Source organism: Rhinoderma darwinii, unplaced genomic scaffold, assembly GCF_050947455.1.
Source record: "Rhinoderma darwinii isolate aRhiDar2 unplaced genomic scaffold, aRhiDar2.hap1 Scaffold_899, whole genome shotgun sequence".
Taxonomy (NCBI): Eukaryota; Metazoa; Chordata; class Amphibia; order Anura; family Rhinodermatidae; genus Rhinoderma; species Rhinoderma darwinii.
The window spans coordinates 86,143-110,439 of record NW_027464471.1 but is presented as its reverse complement, the minus strand read 5'-3'; the positions used below and the strand labels follow the sequence as shown (position 1 = coordinate 110,439).

General features: G+C 47.9%; 37 non-coding genes across 37 annotated transcripts; all 37 read left to right on the top strand.

The window, feature by feature from the left end:
* The first annotated feature begins 307 nt into the window (after positions 1-307).
* LOC142732297 (U1 spliceosomal RNA) lies at positions 308-471 on the top strand. The gene has a single exon (XR_012879500.1). It is a non-coding gene; the product is annotated as a U1 spliceosomal RNA (small nuclear RNA).
* A 467-nt stretch (positions 472-938) lies between these two features.
* LOC142732221 (U1 spliceosomal RNA) lies at positions 939-1,102 on the top strand. The gene has a single exon (XR_012879431.1). It is a non-coding gene; the product is annotated as a U1 spliceosomal RNA (small nuclear RNA).
* A 593-nt stretch (positions 1,103-1,695) lies between these two features.
* Positions 1,696-1,859, top strand: LOC142732261 (U1 spliceosomal RNA). The gene has a single exon (XR_012879467.1). It is a non-coding gene; the product is annotated as a U1 spliceosomal RNA (small nuclear RNA).
* Positions 1,860-2,326: 467 nt separating this feature from the next.
* LOC142732220 (U1 spliceosomal RNA) lies at positions 2,327-2,490 on the top strand. Its single transcript, XR_012879430.1, has one exon. It is a non-coding gene; the product is annotated as a U1 spliceosomal RNA (small nuclear RNA).
* A 475-nt stretch (positions 2,491-2,965) lies between these two features.
* On the top strand, positions 2,966-3,129 carry LOC142732218 (U1 spliceosomal RNA). Its single transcript, XR_012879428.1, has one exon. It is a non-coding gene; the product is annotated as a U1 spliceosomal RNA (small nuclear RNA).
* Positions 3,130-3,604: 475 nt separating this feature from the next.
* On the top strand, positions 3,605-3,768 carry LOC142732296 (U1 spliceosomal RNA). Its single transcript, XR_012879499.1, has one exon. It is a non-coding gene; the product is annotated as a U1 spliceosomal RNA (small nuclear RNA).
* Positions 3,769-4,235: 467 nt separating this feature from the next.
* LOC142732217 (U1 spliceosomal RNA) lies at positions 4,236-4,399 on the top strand. The gene has a single exon (XR_012879427.1). It is a non-coding gene; the product is annotated as a U1 spliceosomal RNA (small nuclear RNA).
* Positions 4,400-4,992: 593 nt separating this feature from the next.
* Positions 4,993-5,156, top strand: LOC142732215 (U1 spliceosomal RNA). Its single transcript, XR_012879426.1, has one exon. It is a non-coding gene; the product is annotated as a U1 spliceosomal RNA (small nuclear RNA).
* A 475-nt stretch (positions 5,157-5,631) lies between these two features.
* On the top strand, positions 5,632-5,795 carry LOC142732214 (U1 spliceosomal RNA). The gene has a single exon (XR_012879425.1). It is a non-coding gene; the product is annotated as a U1 spliceosomal RNA (small nuclear RNA).
* A 475-nt stretch (positions 5,796-6,270) lies between these two features.
* Positions 6,271-6,434, top strand: LOC142732303 (U1 spliceosomal RNA). The gene has a single exon (XR_012879506.1). It is a non-coding gene; the product is annotated as a U1 spliceosomal RNA (small nuclear RNA).
* A 475-nt stretch (positions 6,435-6,909) lies between these two features.
* Positions 6,910-7,073, top strand: LOC142732247 (U1 spliceosomal RNA). Its single transcript, XR_012879455.1, has one exon. It is a non-coding gene; the product is annotated as a U1 spliceosomal RNA (small nuclear RNA).
* Positions 7,074-7,540: 467 nt separating this feature from the next.
* Positions 7,541-7,704, top strand: LOC142732213 (U1 spliceosomal RNA). Its single transcript, XR_012879424.1, has one exon. It is a non-coding gene; the product is annotated as a U1 spliceosomal RNA (small nuclear RNA).
* Positions 7,705-8,179: 475 nt separating this feature from the next.
* LOC142732302 (U1 spliceosomal RNA) lies at positions 8,180-8,343 on the top strand. Its single transcript, XR_012879505.1, has one exon. It is a non-coding gene; the product is annotated as a U1 spliceosomal RNA (small nuclear RNA).
* Positions 8,344-8,818: 475 nt separating this feature from the next.
* Positions 8,819-8,982, top strand: LOC142732212 (U1 spliceosomal RNA). Its single transcript, XR_012879423.1, has one exon. It is a non-coding gene; the product is annotated as a U1 spliceosomal RNA (small nuclear RNA).
* A 475-nt stretch (positions 8,983-9,457) lies between these two features.
* LOC142732301 (U1 spliceosomal RNA) lies at positions 9,458-9,621 on the top strand. The gene has a single exon (XR_012879504.1). It is a non-coding gene; the product is annotated as a U1 spliceosomal RNA (small nuclear RNA).
* Positions 9,622-10,096: 475 nt separating this feature from the next.
* Positions 10,097-10,260, top strand: LOC142732246 (U1 spliceosomal RNA). Its single transcript, XR_012879454.1, has one exon. It is a non-coding gene; the product is annotated as a U1 spliceosomal RNA (small nuclear RNA).
* Positions 10,261-10,727: 467 nt separating this feature from the next.
* Positions 10,728-10,891, top strand: LOC142732211 (U1 spliceosomal RNA). Its single transcript, XR_012879422.1, has one exon. It is a non-coding gene; the product is annotated as a U1 spliceosomal RNA (small nuclear RNA).
* Positions 10,892-11,366: 475 nt separating this feature from the next.
* Positions 11,367-11,530, top strand: LOC142732300 (U1 spliceosomal RNA). Its single transcript, XR_012879503.1, has one exon. It is a non-coding gene; the product is annotated as a U1 spliceosomal RNA (small nuclear RNA).
* A 479-nt stretch (positions 11,531-12,009) lies between these two features.
* Positions 12,010-12,173, top strand: LOC142732245 (U1 spliceosomal RNA). Its single transcript, XR_012879453.1, has one exon. It is a non-coding gene; the product is annotated as a U1 spliceosomal RNA (small nuclear RNA).
* Positions 12,174-12,640: 467 nt separating this feature from the next.
* LOC142732210 (U1 spliceosomal RNA) lies at positions 12,641-12,804 on the top strand. Its single transcript, XR_012879421.1, has one exon. It is a non-coding gene; the product is annotated as a U1 spliceosomal RNA (small nuclear RNA).
* A 475-nt stretch (positions 12,805-13,279) lies between these two features.
* Positions 13,280-13,443, top strand: LOC142732263 (U1 spliceosomal RNA). The gene has a single exon (XR_012879469.1). It is a non-coding gene; the product is annotated as a U1 spliceosomal RNA (small nuclear RNA).
* Positions 13,444-13,918: 475 nt separating this feature from the next.
* Positions 13,919-14,082, top strand: LOC142732244 (U1 spliceosomal RNA). Its single transcript, XR_012879452.1, has one exon. It is a non-coding gene; the product is annotated as a U1 spliceosomal RNA (small nuclear RNA).
* A 467-nt stretch (positions 14,083-14,549) lies between these two features.
* LOC142732209 (U1 spliceosomal RNA) lies at positions 14,550-14,713 on the top strand. Its single transcript, XR_012879420.1, has one exon. It is a non-coding gene; the product is annotated as a U1 spliceosomal RNA (small nuclear RNA).
* A 475-nt stretch (positions 14,714-15,188) lies between these two features.
* LOC142732208 (U1 spliceosomal RNA) lies at positions 15,189-15,352 on the top strand. Its single transcript, XR_012879419.1, has one exon. It is a non-coding gene; the product is annotated as a U1 spliceosomal RNA (small nuclear RNA).
* Positions 15,353-15,827: 475 nt separating this feature from the next.
* On the top strand, positions 15,828-15,991 carry LOC142732295 (U1 spliceosomal RNA). Its single transcript, XR_012879498.1, has one exon. It is a non-coding gene; the product is annotated as a U1 spliceosomal RNA (small nuclear RNA).
* Positions 15,992-16,458: 467 nt separating this feature from the next.
* Positions 16,459-16,622, top strand: LOC142732206 (U1 spliceosomal RNA). The gene has a single exon (XR_012879417.1). It is a non-coding gene; the product is annotated as a U1 spliceosomal RNA (small nuclear RNA).
* Positions 16,623-17,215: 593 nt separating this feature from the next.
* LOC142732259 (U1 spliceosomal RNA) lies at positions 17,216-17,379 on the top strand. The gene has a single exon (XR_012879466.1). It is a non-coding gene; the product is annotated as a U1 spliceosomal RNA (small nuclear RNA).
* Positions 17,380-17,846: 467 nt separating this feature from the next.
* Positions 17,847-18,010, top strand: LOC142732204 (U1 spliceosomal RNA). Its single transcript, XR_012879416.1, has one exon. It is a non-coding gene; the product is annotated as a U1 spliceosomal RNA (small nuclear RNA).
* Positions 18,011-18,485: 475 nt separating this feature from the next.
* LOC142732203 (U1 spliceosomal RNA) lies at positions 18,486-18,649 on the top strand. The gene has a single exon (XR_012879415.1). It is a non-coding gene; the product is annotated as a U1 spliceosomal RNA (small nuclear RNA).
* A 475-nt stretch (positions 18,650-19,124) lies between these two features.
* On the top strand, positions 19,125-19,288 carry LOC142732294 (U1 spliceosomal RNA). Its single transcript, XR_012879497.1, has one exon. It is a non-coding gene; the product is annotated as a U1 spliceosomal RNA (small nuclear RNA).
* A 467-nt stretch (positions 19,289-19,755) lies between these two features.
* LOC142732202 (U1 spliceosomal RNA) lies at positions 19,756-19,919 on the top strand. The gene has a single exon (XR_012879414.1). It is a non-coding gene; the product is annotated as a U1 spliceosomal RNA (small nuclear RNA).
* A 593-nt stretch (positions 19,920-20,512) lies between these two features.
* On the top strand, positions 20,513-20,676 carry LOC142732201 (U1 spliceosomal RNA). The gene has a single exon (XR_012879413.1). It is a non-coding gene; the product is annotated as a U1 spliceosomal RNA (small nuclear RNA).
* A 475-nt stretch (positions 20,677-21,151) lies between these two features.
* Positions 21,152-21,315, top strand: LOC142732200 (U1 spliceosomal RNA). Its single transcript, XR_012879412.1, has one exon. It is a non-coding gene; the product is annotated as a U1 spliceosomal RNA (small nuclear RNA).
* A 475-nt stretch (positions 21,316-21,790) lies between these two features.
* Positions 21,791-21,954, top strand: LOC142732299 (U1 spliceosomal RNA). The gene has a single exon (XR_012879502.1). It is a non-coding gene; the product is annotated as a U1 spliceosomal RNA (small nuclear RNA).
* A 475-nt stretch (positions 21,955-22,429) lies between these two features.
* On the top strand, positions 22,430-22,593 carry LOC142732242 (U1 spliceosomal RNA). The gene has a single exon (XR_012879450.1). It is a non-coding gene; the product is annotated as a U1 spliceosomal RNA (small nuclear RNA).
* A 467-nt stretch (positions 22,594-23,060) lies between these two features.
* Positions 23,061-23,224, top strand: LOC142732199 (U1 spliceosomal RNA). The gene has a single exon (XR_012879411.1). It is a non-coding gene; the product is annotated as a U1 spliceosomal RNA (small nuclear RNA).
* A 471-nt stretch (positions 23,225-23,695) lies between these two features.
* On the top strand, positions 23,696-23,859 carry LOC142732298 (U1 spliceosomal RNA). The gene has a single exon (XR_012879501.1). It is a non-coding gene; the product is annotated as a U1 spliceosomal RNA (small nuclear RNA).
* The last annotated feature ends 438 nt before the right edge of the window (positions 23,860-24,297 follow it).

Sequence of the window (24,297 nt, the reverse complement as noted above, 5' to 3'; positions counted from 1 at the left end):
TCCTATGTGATGCTTTATCTCAATGTTAGTGCAGAGTGTAACGTAAAGTGTAGGACCTGTGCCTTTGCTGTACTATGTTGTGCTACTTTGAGCCTGTGTCAAAGATATTGATTGATTGGGCTGGTTGACGGTATACTGTATGCTTGTGATTTGACCACTGATTGTTAACAAAGCTGCTTTCAATCCAAAAAGGTGGATGCAGACAGGTGATCTTTGGCCTGCTTCGGACCAAAAACCAGGAAAAATCCTCAGCGACTTAGTAGGGCCTCTTGTGAGGGGAGCCTGTCTGGCAGGCGCTATGCAACTCATACTTACCTGGCAGGGGAGATACCATGATCATTAAGGTGGTTCTCCCAGGGTGAGGCTCAGCCATTGCACTTCGGGTGTGCTGACCCCTGCGATTTCCCCAAATGCGGGAAACTCGACTGCATAATTTGTGGTAGTGGGGGACTGCGTTTGCGCTTTCCCCTGATTTACTCTGGTGAAAAACAGTGCTTATTATTCAATGCTGACTATTACTAGTCAGAGATACTTGCTAGATCGAGCGAGCCAGCCATCAATTGACCTCTGGGTGGCCAAGAGGATTGGATACTCCTCTCTCCCTTATCAGCTGCCTTTGGTTTTGTGGCTTTCCTATGTGATGCTTTATCTCAATGTTAGTGCAGAGTGTAACGTAAAGTGTAGGACCTGTGCCTTTGCTGTACTATGTTGTGCTACTTTGAGCCTGTGTCAAAGATATTGATTGATTGGGCTGGTTGACGGTATACTGTATGCTTGTGATTTGACCACTGATTGTTAACAAAGCTGCTTTCAATCCAAAAAGGTGGATGCAGACAGGTGATCTTTGGCCTGCTTCGGACCAAAAACCAGGAAAAATCCTCAGCGACTTAGTAGGGCCTCTTGTGAGGGGAGCCTGTCTGGCAGGCGCTATGCAACTCATACTTACCTGGCAGGGGAGATACCATGATCACTAAGGTGGTTCTCCCAGGGTGAGGCTCATCCATTGCACTTCGGGTGTGCTGACCCCTGCGATTTCCCCAAATGCGGGAAACTCGACTGCATAATTTGTGGTAGTGGGGGACTGCGTTCGCGCTTTCCCCTGATTTACTCTGGTGAAAAACAGTGCTTATTATTCAATGCTGACTGTTACTAGTCAGAGGTACTTGTATGCTTGTGATTTAACCACCGATTGTCAACAAAGCTGTTTTTCAATCCAAAATGTGGTACATTATCTCTTTATATTTAGCTGTATACGCAGCCTTTGTCTCCCCCTCGTGGATGAACAACAGTGTGATCAGTGAAGTTTCTTTTTCTGCTGGGCTTCGAGAAGTCAGGGCATGGCGAGCCTTTCCCTAACCTAACCTATCCTTCCTCTCTGTCTCACAGGTGACGGCATGCAAATGTGGGGACTGCTTCATCGGCACGGCAATGCTCTGACCAGAAGCCGCCGCCCCATATGCTAATACCCTGGTTGCTGTGCATCTTGGAAGTGCTTAGACTTGAGCCTGTGTCTTATGGAATTTGGGGTGCCTGCACACCCCTGGCTCCGTACAATGAGGTGCATCCGTTTTTTGGCGCAGTTGGATCCAGACAGGTGATCTTTGGCCTGCTTCGGACCAAAAACCAGGAAAAATCCTCAGCGACTTAGTAGGGCCTCTTGTGAGGGGAGCCTGTCTGGCAGGCGCTATGCAACTCATACTTACCTGGCAGGGGAGATACCATGATCACTAAGGTGGTTCTCCCAGGGTGAGGCTCATCCATTGCACTTCGGGTGTGCTGACCCCTGCGATTTCCCCAAATGCGGGAAACTCGACTGCATAATTTGTGGTAGTGGGGGACTGCGTTTGCGCTTTCCCCTGATTTACTCTGGTGAAAAACAGTGCTTATTATTCAATGCTGACTATTACTAGTCAGAGATACTTGCTAGATCGAGCGAGCCAGCCATCAATTGACCTCTGGGTGGCCAAGAGGATTGGATACTCCTCTCTCCCTTATCAGCTGCCTTTGGTTTTGTGGCTTTCCTATGTGATGCTTTATCTCAATGTTAGTGCAGAGTGTAACGTAAAGTGTAGGACCTGTGCCTTTGCTGTACTATGTTGTGCTACTTTGAGCCTGTGTCAAAGATATTGATTGATTGGGCTGGTTGACGGTATACTGTATGCTTGTGATTTGACCACTGATTGTTAACAAAGCTGCTTTCAATCCAAAAAGGTGGATGCAGACAGGTGATCTTTGGCCTGCTTCGGACCAAAAACCAGGAAAAATCCTCAGCGACTTAGTAGGGCCTCTTGTGAGGGGAGCCTGTCTGGCAGGCGCTATGCAACTCATACTTACCTGGCAGGGGAGATACCATGATCACTAAGGTGGTTCTCCCAGGGTGAGGCTCATCCATTGCACTTCGGGTGTGCTGACCCCTGCGATTTCCCCAAATGCGGGAAACTCGACTGCATAATTTGTGGTAGTGGGGGACTGCGTTCGCGCTTTCCCCTGATTTACTCTGGTGAAAAACAGTGCTTATTATTCAATGCTGACTATTACTAGTCAGAGATACTTGCTAGATCGATCGATCGAGCGAGCCAGCCATCAATTGACCTCTGGGTGGCCAAGAGGATTGGATACTCCTCTCTCCCTTATCAGCTGCCTTTGGTTTTGTGGCTTTCCTATGTGATGCTTTATCTCAATGTTAGTGCAGAGTGTAACGTAAAGTGTAGGACCTGTGCCTTTGCTGTACTATGTTGTGCTACTTTGAGCCTGTGTCAAAGATATTGATTGATTGGGCTGGTTGACGGTATACTGTATGCTTGTGATTTGACCACTGATTGTTAACAAAGCTGCTTTCAATCCAAAAAGGTGGATGCAGACAGGTGATCTTTGGCCTGCTTCGGACCAAAAACCAGGAAAAATCCTCAGCGACTTAGTAGGGCCTCTTGTGAGGGGAGCCTGTCTGGCAGGCGCTATGCAACTCATACTTACCTGGCAGGGGAGATACCATGATCACTAAGGTGGTTCTCCCAGGGTGAGGCTCATCCATTGCACTTCGGGTGTGCTGACCCCTGCGATTTCCCCAAATGCGGGAAACTCGACTGCATAATTTGTGGTAGTGGGGGACTGCGTTCGCGCTTTCCCCTGATTTACTCTGGTGAAAAACAGTGCTTATTATTCAATGCTGACTATTACTAGTCAGAGATACTTGCTAGATCGATCGATCGAGCGAGCCAGCCATCAATTGACCTCTGGGTGGCCAAGAGGATTGGATACTCCTCTCTCCCTTATCAGCTGCCTTTGGTTTTGTGGCTTTCCTATGTGATGCTTTATCTCAATGTTAGTGCAGAGTGTAACGTAAAGTGTAGGACCTGTGCCTTTGCTGTACTATGTTGTGCTACTTTGAGCCTGTGTCAAAGATATTGATTGATTGGGCTGGTTGACGGTATACTGTATGCTTGTGATTTGACCACTGATTGTTAACAAAGCTGCTTTCAATCCAAAAAGGTGGATGCAGACAGGTGATCTTTGGCCTGCTTCGGACCAAAAACCAGGAAAAATCCTCAGCGACTTAGTAGGGCCTCTTGTGAGGGGAGCCTGTCTGGCAGGCGCTATGCAACTCATACTTACCTGGCAGGGGAGATACCATGATCATTAAGGTGGTTCTCCCAGGGTGAGGCTCAGCCATTGCACTTCGGGTGTGCTGACCCCTGCGATTTCCCCAAATGCGGGAAACTCGACTGCATAATTTGTGGTAGTGGGGGACTGCGTTTGCGCTTTCCCCTGATTTACTCTGGTGAAAAACAGTGCTTATTATTCAATGCTGACTATTACTAGTCAGAGATACTTGCTAGATCGAGCGAGCCAGCCATCAATTGACCTCTGGGTGGCCAAGAGGATTGGATACTCCTCTCTCCCTTATCAGCTGCCTTTGGTTTTGTGGCTTTCCTATGTGATGCTTTATCTCAATGTTAGTGCAGAGTGTAACGTAAAGTGTAGGACCTGTGCCTTTGCTGTACTATGTTGTGCTACTTTGAGCCTGTGTCAAAGATATTGATTGATTGGGCTGGTTGACGGTATACTGTATGCTTGTGATTTGACCACTGATTGTTAACAAAGCTGCTTTCAATCCAAAAAGGTGGATGCAGACAGGTGATCTTTGGCCTGCTTCGGACCAAAAACCAGGAAAAATCCTCAGCGACTTAGTAGGGCCTCTTGTGAGGGGAGCCTGTCTGGCAGGCGCTATGCAACTCATACTTACCTGGCAGGGGAGATACCATGATCACTAAGGTGGTTCTCCCAGGGTGAGGCTCATCCATTGCACTTCGGGTGTGCTGACCCCTGCGATTTCCCCAAATGCGGGAAACTCGACTGCATAATTTGTGGTAGTGGGGGACTGCGTTCGCGCTTTCCCCTGATTTACTCTGGTGAAAAACAGTGCTTATTATTCAATGCTGACTGTTACTAGTCAGAGGTACTTGTATGCTTGTGATTTAACCACCGATTGTCAACAAAGCTGTTTTTCAATCCAAAATGTGGTACATTATCTCTTTATATTTAGCTGTATACGCAGCCTTTGTCTCCCCCTCGTGGATGAACAACAGTGTGATCAGTGAAGTTTCTTTTTCTGCTGGGCTTCGAGAAGTCAGGGCATGGCGAGCCTTTCCCTAACCTAACCTATCCTTCCTCTCTGTCTCACAGGTGACGGCATGCAAATGTGGGGACTGCTTCATCGGCACGGCAATGCTCTGACCAGAAGCCGCCGCCCCATATGCTAATACCCTGGTTGCTGTGCATCTTGGAAGTGCTTAGACTTGAGCCTGTGTCTTATGGAATTTGGGGTGCCTGCACACCCCTGGCTCCGTACAATGAGGTGCATCCGTTTTTTGGCGCAGTTGGATCCAGACAGGTGATCTTTGGCCTGCTTCGGACCAAAAACCAGGAAAAATCCTCAGCGACTTAGTAGGGCCTCTTGTGAGGGGAGCCTGTCTGGCAGGCGCTATGCAACTCATACTTACCTGGCAGGGGAGATACCATGATCACTAAGGTGGTTCTCCCAGGGTGAGGCTCATCCATTGCACTTCGGGTGTGCTGACCCCTGCGATTTCCCCAAATGCGGGAAACTCGACTGCATAATTTGTGGTAGTGGGGGACTGCGTTCGCGCTTTCCCCTGATTTACTCTGGTGAAAAACAGTGCTTATTAATCAATGCTGACTATTACTAGTCAGAGATACTTGCTAGATCGATCGATCGAGCGAGCCAGCCATCAATTGACCTCTGGGTGGCCAAGAGGATTGGATACTCCTCTCTCCCTTATCAGCTGCCTTTGGTTTTGTGGCTTTCCTATGTGATGCTTTATCTCAATGTTAGTGCAGAGTGTAACGTAAAGTGTAGGACCTGTGCCTTTGCTGTACTATGTTGTGCTACTTTGAGCCTGTGTCAAAGATATTGATTGATTGGGCTGGTTGACGGTATACTGTATGCTTGTGATTTGACCACTGATTGTTAACAAAGCTGCTTTCAATCCAAAAAGGTGGATGCAGACAGGTGATCTTTGGCCTGCTTCGGACCAAAAACCAGGAAAAATCCTCAGCGACTTAGTAGGGCCTCTTGTGAGGGGAGCCTGTCTGGCAGGCGCTATGCAACTCATACTTACCTGGCAGGGGAGATACCATGATCACTAAGGTGGTTCTCCCAGGGTGAGGCTCATCCATTGCACTTCGGGTGTGCTGACCCCTGCGATTTCCCCAAATGCGGGAAACTCGACTGCATAATTTGTGGTAGTGGGGGACTGCGTTCGCGCTTTCCCCTGATTTACTCTGGTGAAAAACAGTGCTTATTATTCAATGCTGACTATTACTAGTCAGAGATACTTGCTAGATCGATCGATCGAGCGAGCCAGCCATCAATTGACCTCTGGGTGGCCAAGAGGATTGGATACTCCTCTCTCCCTTATCAGCTGCCTTTGGTTTTGTGGCTTTCCTATGTGATGCTTTATCTCAATGTTAGTGCAGAGTGTAACGTAAAGTGTAGGACCTGTGCCTTTGCTGTACTATGTTGTGCTACTTTGAGCCTGTGTCAAAGATATTGATTGATTGGGCTGGTTGACGGTATACTGTATGCTTGTGATTTGACCACTGATTGTTAACAAAGCTGCTTTCAATCCAAAAAGGTGGATGCAGACAGGTGATCTTTGGCCTGCTTCGGACCAAAAACCAGGAAAAATCCTCAGCGACTTAGTAGGGCCTCTTGTGAGGGGAGCCTGTCTGGCAGGCGCTATGCAACTCATACTTACCTGGCAGGGGAGATACCATGATCTTTAAGGTGGTTCTCCCAGGGTGAGGCTCAGCCATTGCACTTCGGGTGTGCTGACCCCTGCGATTTCCCCAAATGCGGGAAACTCGACTGCATAATTTGTGGTAGTGGGGGACTGCGTTCGCGCTTTCCCCTGATTTACTCTGGTGAAAAACAGTGCTTATTATTCAATGCTGACTATTACTAGTCAGAGATACTTGCTAGATCGATCGATCGAGCGAGCCAGCCATCAATTGACCTCTGGGTGGCCAAGAGGATTGGATACTCCTCTCTCCCTTATCAGCTGCCTTTGGTTTTGTGGCTTTCCTATGTGATGCTTTATCTCAATGTTAGTGCAGAGTGTAACGTAAAGTGTAGGACCTGTGCCTTTGCTGTACTATGTTGTGCTACTTTGAGCCTGTGTCAAAGATATTGATTGATTGGGCTGGTTGACGGTATACTGTATGCTTGTGATTTGACCACTGATTGTTAACAAAGCTGCTTTCAATCCAAAAAGGTGGATGCAGACAGGTGATCTTTGGCCTGCTTCGGACCAAAAACCAGGAAAAATCCTCAGCGACTTAGTAGGGCCTCTTGTGAGGGGAGCCTGTCTGGCAGGCGCTATGCAACTCATACTTACCTGGCAGGGGAGATACCATGATCATTAAGGTGGTTCTCCCAGGGTGAGGCTCATCCATTGCACTTCGGGTGTGCTGACCCCTGCGATTTCCCCAAATGCGGGAAACTCGACTGCATAATTTGTGGTAGTGGGGGACTGCGTTTGCGCTTTCCCCTGATTTACTCTGGTGAAAAACAGTGCTTATTATTCAATGCTGACTATTACTAGTCAGAGATACTTGCTAGATCGAGCGAGCCAGCCATCAATTGACCTCTGGGTGGCCAAGAGGATTGGATACTCCTCTCTCCCTTATCAGCTGCCTTTGGTTTTGTGGCTTTCCTATGTGATGCTTTATCTCAATGTTAGTGCAGAGTGTAACGTAAAGTGTAGGACCTGTGCCTTTGCTGTACTATGTTGTGCTACTTTGAGCCTGTGTCAAAGATATTGATTGATTGGGCTGGTTGACGGTATACTGTATGCTTGTGATTTGACCACTGATTGTTAACAAAGCTGCTTTCAATCCAAAAAGGTGGATGCAGACAGGTGATCTTTGGCCTGCTTCGGACCAAAAACCAGGAAAAATCCTCAGCGACTTAGTAGGGCCTCTTGTGAGGGGAGCCTGTCTGGCAGGCGCTATGCAACTCATACTTACCTGGCAGGGGAGATACCATGATCACTAAGGTGGTTCTCCCAGGGTGAGGCTCATCCATTGCACTTCGGGTGTGCTGACCCCTGCGATTTCCCCAAATGCGGGAAACTCGACTGCATAATTTGTGGTAGTGGGGGACTGCGTTCGCGCTTTCCCCTGATTTACTCTGGTGAAAAACAGTGCTTATTATTCAATGCTGACTATTACTAGTCAGAGATACTTGCTAGATCGATCGATCGAGCGAGCCAGCCATCAATTGACCTCTGGGTGGCCAAGAGGATTGGATACTCCTCTCTCCCTTATCAGCTGCCTTTGGTTTTGTGGCTTTCCTATGTGATGCTTTATCTCAATGTTAGTGCAGAGTGTAACGTAAAGTGTAGGACCTGTGCCTTTGCTGTACTATGTTGTGCTACTTTGAGCCTGTGTCAAAGATATTGATTGATTGGGCTGGTTGACGGTATACTGTATGCTTGTGATTTGACCACTGATTGTTAACAAAGCTGCTTTCAATCCAAAAAGGTGGATGCAGACAGGTGATCTTTGGCCTGCTTCGGACCAAAAACCAGGAAAAATCCTCAGCGACTTAGTAGGGCCTCTTGTGAGGGGAGCCTGTCTGGCAGGCGCTATGCAACTCATACTTACCTGGCAGGGGAGATACCATGATCTTTAAGGTGGTTCTCCCAGGGTGAGGCTCAGCCATTGCACTTCGGGTGTGCTGACCCCTGCGATTTCCCCAAATGCGGGAAACTCGACTGCATAATTTGTGGTAGTGGGGGACTGCGTTCGCGCTTTCCCCTGATTTACTCTGGTGAAAAACAGTGCTTATTATTCAATGCTGACTATTACTAGTCAGAGATACTTGCTAGATCGATCGATCGAGCGAGCCAGCCATCAATTGACCTCTGGGTGGCCAAGAGGATTGGATACTCCTCTCTCCCTTATCAGCTGCCTTTGGTTTTGTGGCTTTCCTATGTGATGCTTTATCTCAATGTTAGTGCAGAGTGTAACGTAAAGTGTAGGACCTGTGCCTTTGCTGTACTATGTTGTGCTACTTTGAGCCTGTGTCAAAGATATTGATTGATTGGGCTGGTTGACGGTATACTGTATGCTTGTGATTTGACCACTGATTGTTAACAAAGCTGCTTTCAATCCAAAAAGGTGGATGCAGACAGGTGATCTTTGGCCTGCTTCGGACCAAAAACCAGGAAAAATCCTCAGCGACTTAGTAGGGCCTCTTGTGAGGGGAGCCTGTCTGGCAGGCGCTATGCAACTCATACTTACCTGGCAGGGGAGATACCATGATCACTAAGGTGGTTCTCCCAGGGTGAGGCTCATCCATTGCACTTCGGGTGTGCTGACCCCTGCGATTTCCCCAAATGCGGGAAACTCGACTGCATAATTTGTGGTAGTGGGGGACTGCGTTCGCGCTTTCCCCTGATTTACTCTGGTGAAAAACAGTGCTTATTATTCAATGCTGACTATTACTAGTCAGAGATACTTGCTAGATCGATCGATCGAGCGAGCCAGCCATCAATTGACCTCTGGGTGGCCAAGAGGATTGGATACTCCTCTCTCCCTTATCAGCTGCCTTTGGTTTTGTGGCTTTCCTATGTGATGCTTTATCTCAATGTTAGTGCAGAGTGTAACGTAAAGTGTAGGACCTGTGCCTTTGCTGTACTATGTTGTGCTACTTTGAGCCTGTGTCAAAGATATTGATTGATTGGGCTGGTTGACGGTATACTGTATGCTTGTGATTTGACCACTGATTGTTAACAAAGCTGCTTTCAATCCAAAAAGGTGGATGCAGACAGGTGATCTTTGGCCTGCTTCGGACCAAAAACCAGGAAAAATCCTCAGCGACTTAGTAGGGCCTCTTGTGAGGGGAGCCTGTCTGGCAGGCGCTATGCAACTCATACTTACCTGGCAGGGGAGATACCATGATCTTTAAGGTGGTTCTCCCAGGGTGAGGCTCAGCCATTGCACTTCGGGTGTGCTGACCCCTGCGATTTCCCCAAATGCGGGAAACTCGACTGCATAATTTGTGGTAGTGGGGGACTGCGTTCGCGCTTTCCCCTGATTTACTCTGGTGAAAAACAGTGCTTATTATTCAATGCTGACTATTACTAGTCAGAGATACTTGCTAGATCGATCGATCGAGCGAGCCAGCCATCAATTGACCTCTGGGTGGCCAAGAGGATTGGATACTCCTCTCTCCCTTATCAGCTGCCTTTGGTTTTGTGGCTTTCCTATGTGATGCTTTATCTCAATGTTAGTGCAGAGTGTAACGTAAAGTGTAGGACCTGTGCCTTTGCTGTACTATGTTGTGCTACTTTGAGCCTGTGTCAAAGATATTGATTGATTGGGCTGGTTGACGGTATACTGTATGCTTGTGATTTGACCACTGATTGTTAACAAAGCTGCTTTCAATCCAAAAAGGTGGATGCAGACAGGTGATCTTTGGCCTGCTTCGGACCAAAAACCAGGAAAAATCCTCAGCGACTTAGTAGGGCCTCTTGTGAGGGGAGCCTGTCTGGCAGGCGCTATGCAACTCATACTTACCTGGCAGGGGAGATACCATGATCATTAAGGTGGTTCTCCCAGGGTGAGGCTCATCCATTGCACTTCGGGTGTGCTGACCCCTGCGATTTCCCCAAATGCGGGAAACTCGACTGCATAATTTGTGGTAGTGGGGGACTGCGTTTGCGCTTTCCCCTGATTTACTCTGGTGAAAAACAGTGCTTATTATTCAATGCTGACTATTACTAGTCAGAGATACTTGCTAGATCGAGCGAGCCAGCCATCAATTGACCTCTGGGTGGCCAAGAGGATTGGATACTCCTCTCTCCCTTATCAGCTGCCTTTGGTTTTGTGGCTTTCCTATGTGATGCTTTATCTCAATGTTAGTGCAGAGTGTAACGTAAAGTGTAGGACCTGTGCCTTTGCTGTACTATGTTGTGCTACTTTGAGCCTGTGTCAAAGATATTGATTGATTGGGCTGGTTGACGGTATACTGTATGCTTGTGATTTGACCACTGATTGTTAACAAAGCTGCTTTCAATCCAAAAAGGTGGATGCAGACAGGTGATCTTTGGCCTGCTTCGGACCAAAAACCAGGAAAAATCCTCAGCGACTTAGTAGGGCCTCTTGTGAGGGGAGCCTGTCTGGCAGGCGCTATGCAACTCATACTTACCTGGCAGGGGAGATACCATGATCACTAAGGTGGTTCTCCCAGGGTGAGGCTCATCCATTGCACTTCGGGTGTGCTGACCCCTGCGATTTCCCCAAATGCGGGAAACTCGACTGCATAATTTGTGGTAGTGGGGGACTGCGTTCGCGCTTTCCCCTGATTTACTCTGGTGAAAAACAGTGCTTATTATTCAATGCTGACTATTACTAGTCAGAGATACTTGCTAGATCGATCGATCGAGCGAGCCAGCCATCAATTGACCTCTGGGTGGCCAAGAGGATTGGATACTCCTCTCTCCCTTATCAGCTGCCTTTGGTTTTGTGGCTTTCCTATGTGATGCTTTATCTCAATGTTAGTGCAGAGTGTAACGTAAAGTGTAGGACCTGTGCCTTTGCTGTACTATGTTGTGCTACTTTGAGCCTGTGTCAAAGATATTGATTGATTGGGCTGGTTGACGGTATACTGTATGCTTGTGATTTGACCACTGATTGTTAACAAAGCTGCTTTCAATCCAAAAAGGTGGATGCAGACAGGTGATCTTTGGCCTGCTTCGGACCAAAAACCAGGAAAAATCCTCAGCGACTTAGTAGGGCCTCTTGTGAGGGGAGCCTGTCTGGCAGGCGCTATGCAACTCATACTTACCTGGCAGGGGAGATACCATGATCTTTAAGGTGGTTCTCCCAGGGTGAGGCTCAGCCATTGCACTTCGGGTGTGCTGACCCCTGCGATTTCCCCAAATGCGGGAAACTCGACTGCATAATTTGTGGTAGTGGGGGACTGCGTTCGCGCTTTCCCCTGATTTACTCTGGTGAAAAACAGTGCTTATTATTCAATGCTGACTATTACTAGTCAGAGATACTTGCTAGATCGATCGATCGATCGAGCGAGCCAGCCATCAATTGACCTCTGGGTGGCCAAGAGGATTGGATACTCCTCTCTCCCTTATCAGCTGCCTTTGGTTTTGTGGCTTTCCTATGTGATGCTTTATCTCAATGTTAGTGCAGAGTGTAACGTAAAGTGTAGGACCTGTGCCTTTGCTGTACTATGTTGTGCTACTTTGAGCCTGTGTCAAAGATATTGATTGATTGGGCTGGTTGACGGTATACTGTATGCTTGTGATTTGACCACTGATTGTTAACAAAGCTGCTTTCAATCCAAAAAGGTGGATGCAGACAGGTGATCTTTGGCCTGCTTCGGACCAAAAACCAGGAAAAATCCTCAGCGACTTAGTAGGGCCTCTTGTGAGGGGAGCCTGTCTGGCAGGCGCTATGCAACTCATACTTACCTGGCAGGGGAGATACCATGATCATTAAGGTGGTTCTCCCAGGGTGAGGCTCATCCATTGCACTTCGGGTGTGCTGACCCCTGCGATTTCCCCAAATGCGGGAAACTCGACTGCATAATTTGTGGTAGTGGGGGACTGCGTTTGCGCTTTCCCCTGATTTACTCTGGTGAAAAACAGTGCTTATTATTCAATGCTGACTATTACTAGTCAGAGATACTTGCTAGATCGAGCGAGCCAGCCATCAATTGACCTCTGGGTGGCCAAGAGGATTGGATACTCCTCTCTCCCTTATCAGCTGCCTTTGGTTTTGTGGCTTTCCTATGTGATGCTTTATCTCAATGTTAGTGCAGAGTGTAACGTAAAGTGTAGGACCTGTGCCTTTGCTGTACTATGTTGTGCTACTTTGAGCCTGTGTCAAAGATATTGATTGATTGGGCTGGTTGACGGTATACTGTATGCTTGTGATTTGACCACTGATTGTTAACAAAGCTGCTTTCAATCCAAAAAGGTGGATGCAGACAGGTGATCTTTGGCCTGCTTCGGACCAAAAACCAGGAAAAATCCTCAGCGACTTAGTAGGGCCTCTTGTGAGGGGAGCCTGTCTGGCAGGCGCTATGCAACTCATACTTACCTGGCAGGGGAGATACCATGATCACTAAGGTGGTTCTCCCAGGGTGAGGCTCATCCATTGCACTTCGGGTGTGCTGACCCCTGCGATTTCCCCAAATGCGGGAAACTCGACTGCATAATTTGTGGTAGTGGGGGACTGCGTTCGCGCTTTCCCCTGATTTACTCTGGTGAAAAACAGTGCTTATTATTCAATGCTGACTATTACTAGTCAGAGATACTTGCTAGATCGATCGATCGAGCGAGCCAGCCATCAATTGACCTCTGGGTGGCCAAGAGGATTGGATACTCCTCTCTCCCTTATCAGCTGCCTTTGGTTTTGTGGCTTTCCTATGTGATGCTTTATCTCAATGTTAGTGCAGAGTGTAACGTAAAGTGTAGGACCTGTGCCTTTGCTGTACTATGTTGTGCTACTTTGAGCCTGTGTCAAAGATATTGATTGATTGGGCTGGTTGACGGTATACTGTATGCTTGTGATTTGACCACTGATTGTTAACAAAGCTGCTTTCAATCCAAAAAGGTGGATGCAGACAGGTGATCTTTGGCCTGCTTCGGACCAAAAACCAGGAAAAATCCTCAGCGACTTAGTAGGGCCTCTTGTGAGGGGAGCCTGTCTGGCAGGCGCTATGCAACTCATACTTACCTGGCAGGGGAGATACCATGATCATTAAGGTGGTTCTCCCAGGGTGAGGCTCAGCCATTGCACTTCGGGTGTGCTGACCCCTGCGATTTCCCCAAATGCGGGAAACTCGACTGCATAATTTGTGGTAGTGGGGGACTGCGTTCGCGCTTTCCCCTGATTTACTCTGGTGAAAAACAGTGCTTATTATTCAATGCTGACTATTACTAGTCAGAGATACTTGCTAGATCGATCGATCGAGCGAGCCAGCCATCAATTGACCTCTGGGTGGCCAAGAGGATTGGATACTCCTCTCTCCCTTATCAGCTGCCTTTGGTTTTGTGGCTTTCCTATGTGATGCTTTATCTCAATGTTAGTGCAGAGTGTAACGTAAAGTGTAGGACCTGTGCCTTTGCTGTACTATGTTGTGCTACTTTGAGCCTGTGTCAAAGATATTGATTGATTGGGCTGGTTGACGGTATACTGTATGCTTGTGATTTGACCACTGATTGTTAACAAAGCTGCTTTCAATCCAAAAAGGTGGATGCAGACAGGTGATCTTTGGCCTGCTTCGGACCAAAAACCAGGAAAAATCCTCAGCGACTTAGTAGGGCCTCTTGTGAGGGGAGCCTGTCTGGCAGGCGCTATGCAACTCATACTTACCTGGCAGGGGAGATACCATGATCATTAAGGTGGTTCTCCCAGGGTGAGGCTCATCCATTGCACTTCGGGTGTGCTGACCCCTGCGATTTCCCCAAATGCGGGAAACTCGACTGCATAATTTGTGGTAGTGGGGGACTGCGTTTGCGCTTTCCCCTGATTTACTCTGGTGAAAAACAGTGCTTATTATTCAATGCTGACTATTACTAGTCAGAGATACTTGCTAGATCGAGCGAGCCAGCCATCAATTGACCTCTGGGTGGCCAAGAGGATTGGATACTCCTCTCTCCCTTATCAGCTGCCTTTGGTTTTGTGGCTTTCCTATGTGATGCTTTATCTCAATGTTAGTGCAGAGTGTAACGTAAAGTGTAGGACCTGTGCCTTTGCTGTACTATGTTGTGCTACTTTGAGCCTGTGTCAAAGATATTGATTGATTGGGCTGGTTGACGGTATACTGTATGCTTGTGATTTGACCACTGATTGTTAACAAAGCTGCTTTCAATCCAAAAAGGTGGATGCAGACAGGTGATCTTTGGCCTGCTTCGGACCAAAAACCAGGAAAAATCCTCAGCGACTTAGTAGGGCCTCTTGTGAGGGGAGCCTGTCTGGCAGGCGCTATGCAACTCATACTTACCTGGCAGGGGAGATACCATGATCACTAAGGTGGTTCTCCCAGGGTGAGGCTCATCCATTGCACTTCGGGTGTGCTGACCCCTGCGATTTCCCCAAATGCGGGAAACTCGACTGCATAATTTGTGGTAGTGGGGGACTGCGTTCGCGCTTTCCCCTGATTTACTCTGGTGAAAAACAGTGCTTATTATTCAATGCTGACTATTACTAGTCAGAGATACTTGCTAGATCGATCGATCGAGCGAGCCAGCCATCAATTGACCTCTGGGTGGCCAAGAGGATTGGATACTCCTCTCTCCCTTATCAGCTGCCTTTGGTTTTGTGGCTTTCCTATGTGATGCTTTATCTCAATGTTAGTGCAGAGTGTAACGTAAAGTGTAGGACCTGTGCCTTTGCTGTACTATGTTGTGCTACTTTGAGCCTGTGTCAAAGATATTGATTGATTGGGCTGGTTGACGGTATACTGTATGCTTGTGATTTGACCACTGATTGTTAACAAAGCTGCTTTCAATCCAAAAAGGTGGATGCAGACAGGTGATCTTTGGCCTGCTTCGGACCAAAAACCAGGAAAAATCCTCAGCGACTTAGTAGGGCCTCTTGTGAGGGGAGCCTGTCTGGCAGGCGCTATGCAACTCATACTTACCTGGCAGGGGAGATACCATGATCACTAAGGTGGTTCTCCCAGGGTGAGGCTCATCCATTGCACTTCGGGTGTGCTGACCCCTGCGATTTCCCCAAATGCGGGAAACTCGACTGCATAATTTGTGGTAGTGGGGGACTGCGTTCGCGCTTTCCCCTGATTTACTCTGGTGAAAAACAGTGCTTATTATTCAATGCTGACTATTACTAGTCAGAGATACTTGCTAGATCGATCGATCGAGCGAGCCAGCCATCAATTGACCTCTGGGTGGCCAAGAGGATTGGATACTCCTCTCTCCCTTATCAGCTGCCTTTGGTTTTGTGGCTTTCCTATGTGATGCTTTATCTCAATGTTAGTGCAGAGTGTAACGTAAAGTGTAGGACCTGTGCCTTTGCTGTACTATGTTGTGCTACTTTGAGCCTGTGTCAAAGATATTGATTGATTGGGCTGGTTGACGGTATACTGTATGCTTGTGATTTGACCACTGATTGTTAACAAAGCTGCTTTCAATCCAAAAAGGTGGATGCAGACAGGTGATCTTTGGCCTGCTTCGGACCAAAAACCAGGAAAAATCCTCAGCGACTTAGTAGGGCCTCTTGTGAGGGGAGCCTGTCTGGCAGGCGCTATGCAACTCATACTTACCTGGCAGGGGAGATACCATGATCATTAAGGTGGTTCTCCCAGGGTGAGGCTCAGCCATTGCACTTCGGGTGTGCTGACCCCTGCGATTTCCCCAAATGCGGGAAACTCGACTGCATAATTTGTGGTAGTGGGGGACTGCGTTTGCGCTTTCCCCTGATTTACTCTGGTGAAAAACAGTGCTTATTATTCAATGCTGACTATTACTAGTCAGAGATACTTGCTAGATCGAGCGAGCCAGCCATCAATTGACCTCTGGGTGGCCAAGAGGATTGGATACTCCTCTCTCCCTTATCAGCTGCCTTTGGTTTTGTGGCTTTCCTATGTGATGCTTTATCTCAATGTTAGTGCAGAGTGTAACGTAAAGTGTAGGACCTGTGCCTTTGCTGTACTATGTTGTGCTACTTTGAGCCTGTGTCAAAGATATTGATTGATTGGGCTGGTTGACGGTATACTGTATGCTTGTGATTTGACCACTGATTGTTAACAAAGCTGCTTTCAATCCAAAAAGGTGGATGCAGACAGGTGATCTTTGGCCTGCTTCGGACCAAAAACCAGGAAAAATCCTCAGCGACTTAGTAGGGCCTCTTGTGAGGGGAGCCTGTCTGGCAGGCGCTATGCAACTCATACTTACCTGGCAGGGGAGATACCATGATCACTAAGGTGGTTCTCCCAGGGTGAGGCTCATCCATTGCACTTCGGGTGTGCTGACCCCTGCGATTTCCCCAAATGCGGGAAACTCGACTGCATAATTTGTGGTAGTGGGGGACTGCGTTCGCGCTTTCCCCTGATTTACTCTGGTGAAAAACAGTGCTTATTATTCAATGCTGACTGTTACTAGTCAGAGGTACTTGTATGCTTGTGATTTAACCACCGATTGTCAACAAAGCTGTTTTTCAATCCAAAATGTGGTACATTATCTCTTTATATTTAGCTGTATACGCAGCCTTTGTCTCCCCCTCGTGGATGAACAACAGTGTGATCAGTGAAGTTTCTTTTTCTGCTGGGCTTCGAGAAGTCAGGGCATGGCGAGCCTTTCCCTAACCTAACCTATCCTTCCTCTCTGTCTCACAGGTGACGGCATGCAAATGTGGGGACTGCTTCATCGGCACGGCAATGCTCTGACCAGAAGCCGCCGCCCCATATGCTAATACCCTGGTTGCTGTGCATCTTGGAAGTGCTTAGACTTGAGCCTGTGTCTTATGGAATTTGGGGTGCCTGCACACCCCTGGCTCCGTACAATGAGGTGCATCCGTTTTTTGGCGCAGTTGGATCCAGACAGGTGATCTTTGGCCTGCTTCGGACCAAAAACCAGGAAAAATCCTCAGCGACTTAGTAGGGCCTCTTGTGAGGGGAGCCTGTCTGGCAGGCGCTATGCAACTCATACTTACCTGGCAGGGGAGATACCATGATCACTAAGGTGGTTCTCCCAGGGTGAGGCTCATCCATTGCACTTCGGGTGTGCTGACCCCTGCGATTTCCCCAAATGCGGGAAACTCGACTGCATAATTTGTGGTAGTGGGGGACTGCGTTTGCGCTTTCCCCTGATTTACTCTGGTGAAAAACAGTGCTTATTATTCAATGCTGACTATTACTAGTCAGAGATACTTGCTAGATCGAGCGAGCCAGCCATCAATTGACCTCTGGGTGGCCAAGAGGATTGGATACTCCTCTCTCCCTTATCAGCTGCCTTTGGTTTTGTGGCTTTCCTATGTGATGCTTTATCTCAATGTTAGTGCAGAGTGTAACGTAAAGTGTAGGACCTGTGCCTTTGCTGTACTATGTTGTGCTACTTTGAGCCTGTGTCAAAGATATTGATTGATTGGGCTGGTTGACGGTATACTGTATGCTTGTGATTTGACCACTGATTGTTAACAAAGCTGCTTTCAATCCAAAAAGGTGGATGCAGACAGGTGATCTTTGGCCTGCTTCGGACCAAAAACCAGGAAAAATCCTCAGCGACTTAGTAGGGCCTCTTGTGAGGGGAGCCTGTCTGGCAGGCGCTATGCAACTCATACTTACCTGGCAGGGGAGATACCATGATCACTAAGGTGGTTCTCCCAGGGTGAGGCTCATCCATTGCACTTCGGGTGTGCTGACCCCTGCGATTTCCCCAAATGCGGGAAACTCGACTGCATAATTTGTGGTAGTGGGGGACTGCGTTCGCGCTTTCCCCTGATTTACTCTGGTGAAAAACAGTGCTTATTATTCAATGCTGACTATTACTAGTCAGAGATACTTGCTAGATCGATCGATCGAGCGAGCCAGCCATCAATTGACCTCTGGGTGGCCAAGAGGATTGGATACTCCTCTCTCCCTTATCAGCTGCCTTTGGTTTTGTGGCTTTCCTATGTGATGCTTTATCTCAATGTTAGTGCAGAGTGTAACGTAAAGTGTAGGACCTGTGCCTTTGCTGTACTATGTTGTGCTACTTTGAGCCTGTGTCAAAGATATTGATTGATTGGGCTGGTTGACGGTATACTGTATGCTTGTGATTTGACCACTGATTGTTAACAAAGCTGCTTTCAATCCAAAAAGGTGGATGCAGACAGGTGATCTTTGGCCTGCTTCGGACCAAAAACCAGGAAAAATCCTCAGCGACTTAGTAGGGCCTCTTGTGAGGGGAGCCTGTCTGGCAGGCGCTATGCAACTCATACTTACCTGGCAGGGGAGATACCATGATCACTAAGGTGGTTCTCCCAGGGTGAGGCTCATCCATTGCACTTCGGGTGTGCTGACCCCTGCGATTTCCCCAAATGCGGGAAACTCGACTGCATAATTTGTGGTAGTGGGGGACTGCGTTCGCGCTTTCCCCTGATTTACTCTGGTGAAAAACAGTGCTTATTATTCAATGCTGACTATTACTAGTCAGAGATACTTGCTAGATCGATCGATCGAGCGAGCCAGCCATCAATTGACCTCTGGGTGGCCAAGAGGATTGGATACTCCTCTCTCCCTTATCAGCTGCCTTTGGTTTTGTGGCTTTCCTATGTGATGCTTTATCTCAATGTTAGTGCAGAGTGTAACGTAAAGTGTAGGACCTGTGCCTTTGCTGTACTATGTTGTGCTACTTTGAGCCTGTGTCAAAGATATTGATTGATTGGGCTGGTTGACGGTATACTGTATGCTTGTGATTTGACCACTGATTGTTAACAAAGCTGCTTTCAATCCAAAAAGGTGGATGCAGACAGGTGATCTTTGGCCTGCTTCGGACCAAAAACCAGGAAAAATCCTCAGCGACTTAGTAGGGCCTCTTGTGAGGGGAGCCTGTCTGGCAGGCGCTATGCAACTCATACTTACCTGGCAGGGGAGATACCATGATCATTAAGGTGGTTCTCCCAGGGTGAGGCTCAGCCATTGCACTTCGGGTGTGCTGACCCCTGCGATTTCCCCAAATGCGGGAAACTCGACTGCATAATTTGTGGTAGTGGGGGACTGCGTTTGCGCTTTCCCCTGATTTACTCTGGTGAAAAACAGTGCTTATTATTCAATGCTGACTATTACTAGTCAGAGATACTTGCTAGATCGAGCGAGCCAGCCATCAATTGACCTCTGGGTGGCCAAGAGGATTGGATACTCCTCTCTCCCTTATCAGCTGCCTTTGGTTTTGTGGCTTTCCTATGTGATGCTTTATCTCAATGTTAGTGCAGAGTGTAACGTAAAGTGTAGGACCTGTGCCTTTGCTGTACTATGTTGTGCTACTTTGAGCCTGTGTCAAAGATATTGATTGATTGGGCTGGTTGACGGTATACTGTATGCTTGTGATTTGACCACTGATTGTTAACAAAGCTGCTTTCAATCCAAAAAGGTGGATGCAGACAGGTGATCTTTGGCCTGCTTCGGACCAAAAACCAGGAAAAATCCTCAGCGACTTAGTAGGGCCTCTTGTGAGGGGAGCCTGTCTGGCAGGCGCTATGCAACTCATACTTACCTGGCAGGGGAGATACCATGATCACTAAGGTGGTTCTCCCAGGGTGAGGCTCATCCATTGCACTTCGGGTGTGCTGACCCCTGCGATTTCCCCAAATGCGGGAAACTCGACTGCATAATTTGTGGTAGTGGGGGACTGCGTTCGCGCTTTCCCCTGATTTACTCTGGTGAAAAACAGTGCTTATTATTCAATGCTGACTGTTACTAGTCAGAGGTACTTGTATGCTTGTGATTTAACCACCGATTGTCAACAAAGCTGTTTTTCAATCCAAAATGTGGTACATTATCTCTTTATATTTAGCTGTATACGCAGCCTTTGTCTCCCCCTCGTGGATGAACAACAGTGTGATCAGTGAAGTTTCTTTTTCTGCTGGGCTTCGAGAAGTCAGGGCATGGCGAGCCTTTCCCTAACCTAACCTATCCTTCCTCTCTGTCTCACAGGTGACGGCATGCAAATGTGGGGACTGCTTCATCGGCACGGCAATGCTCTGACCAGAAGCCGCCGCCCCATATGCTAATACCCTGGTTGCTGTGCATCTTGGAAGTGCTTAGACTTGAGCCTGTGTCTTATGGAATTTGGGGTGCCTGCACACCCCTGGCTCCGTACAATGAGGTGCATCCGTTTTTTGGCGCAGTTGGATCCAGACAGGTGATCTTTGGCCTGCTTCGGACCAAAAACCAGGAAAAATCCTCAGCGACTTAGTAGGGCCTCTTGTGAGGGGAGCCTGTCTGGCAGGCGCTATGCAACTCATACTTACCTGGCAGGGGAGATACCATGATCACTAAGGTGGTTCTCCCAGGGTGAGGCTCATCCATTGCACTTCGGGTGTGCTGACCCCTGCGATTTCCCCAAATGCGGGAAACTCGACTGCATAATTTGTGGTAGTGGGGGACTGCGTTCGCGCTTTCCCCTGATTTACTCTGGTGAAAAACAGTGCTTATTAATCAATGCTGACTATTACTAGTCAGAGATACTTGCTAGATCGATCGATCGAGCGAGCCAGCCATCAATTGACCTCTGGGTGGCCAAGAGGATTGGATACTCCTCTCTCCCTTATCAGCTGCCTTTGGTTTTGTGGCTTTCCTATGTGATGCTTTATCTCAATGTTAGTGCAGAGTGTAACGTAAAGTGTAGGACCTGTGCCTTTGCTGTACTATGTTGTGCTACTTTGAGCCTGTGTCAAAGATATTGATTGATTGGGCTGGTTGACGGTATACTGTATGCTTGTGATTTGACCACTGATTGTTAACAAAGCTGCTTTCAATCCAAAAAGGTGGATGCAGACAGGTGATCTTTGGCCTGCTTCGGACCAAAAACCAGGAAAAATCCTCAGCGACTTAGTAGGGCCTCTTGTGAGGGGAGCCTGTCTGGCAGGCGCTATGCAACTCATACTTACCTGGCAGGGGAGATACCATGATCACTAAGGTGGTTCTCCCAGGGTGAGGCTCATCCATTGCACTTCGGGTGTGCTGACCCCTGCGATTTCCCCAAATGCGGGAAACTCGACTGCATAATTTGTGGTAGTGGGGGACTGCGTTCGCGCTTTCCCCTGATTTACTCTGGTGAAAAACAGTGCTTATTATTCAATGCTGACTATTACTAGTCAGAGATACTTGCTAGATCGATCGATCGAGCGAGCCAGCCATCAATTGACCTCTGGGTGGCCAAGAGGATTGGATACTCCTCTCTCCCTTATCAGCTGCCTTTGGTTTTGTGGCTTTCCTATGTGATGCTTTATCTCAATGTTAGTGCAGAGTGTAACGTAAAGTGTAGGACCTGTGCCTTTGCTGTACTATGTTGTGCTACTTTGAGCCTGTGTCAAAGATATTGATTGATTGGGCTGGTTGACGGTATACTGTATGCTTGTGATTTGACCACTGATTGTTAACAAAGCTGCTTTCAATCCAAAAAGGTGGATGCAGACAGGTGATCTTTGGCCTGCTTCGGACCAAAAACCAGGAAAAATCCTCAGCGACTTAGTAGGGCCTCTTGTGAGGGGAGCCTGTCTGGCAGGCGCTATGCAACTCATACTTACCTGGCAGGGGAGATACCATGATCTTTAAGGTGGTTCTCCCAGGGTGAGGCTCAGCCATTGCACTTCGGGTGTGCTGACCCCTGCGATTTCCCCAAATGCGGGAAACTCGACTGCATAATTTGTGGTAGTGGGGGACTGCGTTCGCGCTTTCCCCTGATTTACTCTGGTGAAAAACAGTGCTTATTATTCAATGCTGACTATTACTAGTCAGAGATACTTGCTAGATCGATCGATCGAGCGAGCCAGCCATCAATTGACCTCTGGGTGGCCAAGAGGATTGGATACTCCTCTCTCCCTTATCAGCTGCCTTTGGTTTTGTGGCTTTCCTATGTGATGCTTTATCTCAATGTTAGTGCAGAGTGTAACGTAAAGTGTAGGACCTGTGCCTTTGCTGTACTATGTTGTGCTACTTTGAGCCTGTGTCAAAGATATTGATTGATTGGGCTGGTTGACGGTATACTGTATGCTTGTGATTTGACCACTGATTGTTAACAAAGCTGCTTTCAATCCAAAAAGGTGGATGCAGACAGGTGATCTTTGGCCTGCTTCGGACCAAAAACCAGGAAAAATCCTCAGCGACTTAGTAGGGCCTCTTGTGAGGGGAGCCTGTCTGGCAGGCGCTATGCAACTCATACTTACCTGGCAGGGGAGATACCATGATCATTAAGGTGGTTCTCCCAGGGTGAGGCTCATCCATTGCACTTCGGGTGTGCTGACCCCTGCGATTTCCCCAAATGCGGGAAACTCGACTGCATAATTTGTGGTAGTGGGGGACTGCGTTTGCGCTTTCCCCTGATTTACTCTGGTGAAAAACAGTGCTTATTATTCAATGCTGACTATTACTAGTCAGAGATACTTGCTAGATCGAGCGAGCCAGCCATCAATTGACCTCTGGGTGGCCAAGAGGATTGGATACTCCTCTCTCCCTTATCAGCTGCCTTTGGTTTTGTGGCTTTCCTATGTGATGCTTTATCTCAATGTTAGTGCAGAGTGTAACGTAAAGTGTAGGACCTGTGCCTTTGCTGTACTATGTTGTGCTACTTTGAGCCTGTGTCAAAGATATTGATTGATTGGGCTGGTTGACGGTATACTGTATGCTTGTGATTTGACCACTGATTGTTAACAAAGCTGCTTTCAATCCAAAAAGGTGGATGCAGACAGGTGATCTTTGGCCTGCTTCGGACCAAAAACCAGGAAAAATCCTCAGCGACTTAGTAGGGCCTCTTGTGAGGGGAGCCTGTCTGGCAGGCGCTATGCAACTCATACTTACCTGGCAGGGGAGATACCATGATCACTAAGGTGGTTCTCCCAGGGTGAGGCTCATCCATTGCACTTCGGGTGTGCTGACCCCTGCGATTTCCCCAAATGCGGGAAACTCGACTGCATAATTTGTGGTAGTGGGGGACTGCGTTCGCGCTTTCCCCTGATTTACTCTGGTGAAAAACAGTGCTTATTATTCAATGCTGACTATTACTAGTCAGAGATACTTGCTCGATCGATCGAGCGAGCCAGCCATCAATTGACCTCTGGGTGGCCAAGAGGATTGGATACTCCTCTCTCCCTTATCAGCTGCCTTTGGTTTTGTGGCTTTCCTATGTGATGCTTTATCTCAATGTTAGTGCAGAGTGTAACGTAAAGTGTAGGACCTGTGCCTTTGCTGTACTATGTTGTGCTACTTTGAGCCTGTGTCAAAGATATTGATTGATTGGGCTGGTTGACGGTATACTGTATGCTTGTGATTTGACCACTGATTGTTAACAAAGCTGCTTTCAATCCAAAAAGGTGGATGCAGACAGGTGATCTTTGGCCTGCTTCGGACCAAAAACCAGGAAAAATCCTCAGCGACTTAGTAGGGCCTCTTGTGAGGGGAGCCTGTCTGGCAGGCGCTATGCAACTCATACTTACCTGGCAGGGGAGATACCATGATCTTTAAGGTGGTTCTCCCAGGGTGAGGCTCAGCCATTGCACTTCGGGTGTGCTGACCCCTGCGATTTCCCCAAATGCGGGAAACTCGACTGCATAATTTGTGGTAGTGGGGGACTGCGTTCGCGCTTTCCCCTGATTTACTCTGGTGAAAAACAGTGCTTATTATTCAATGCTGACTATTACTAGTCAGAGATACTTGCTAGATCGATCGATCGAGCGAGCCAGCCATCAATTGACCTCTGGGTGGCCAAGAGGATTGGATACTCCTCTCTCCCTTATCAGCTGCCTTTGGTTTTGTGGCTTTCCTATGTGATGCTTTATCTCAATGTTAGTGCAGAGTGTAACGTAAAGTGTAGGACCTGTGCCTTTGCTGTACTATGTTGTGCTACTTTGAGCCTGTGTCAAAGATATTGATTGATTGGGCTGGTTGACGGTATACTGTATGCTTGTGATTTGACCACTGATTGTTAACAAAGCTGCTTTCAATCCAAAAAGGTGGATGCAGACAGGTGATCTTTGGCCTGCTTCGGACCAAAAACCAGGAAAAATCCTCAGCGACTTAGTAGGGCCTCT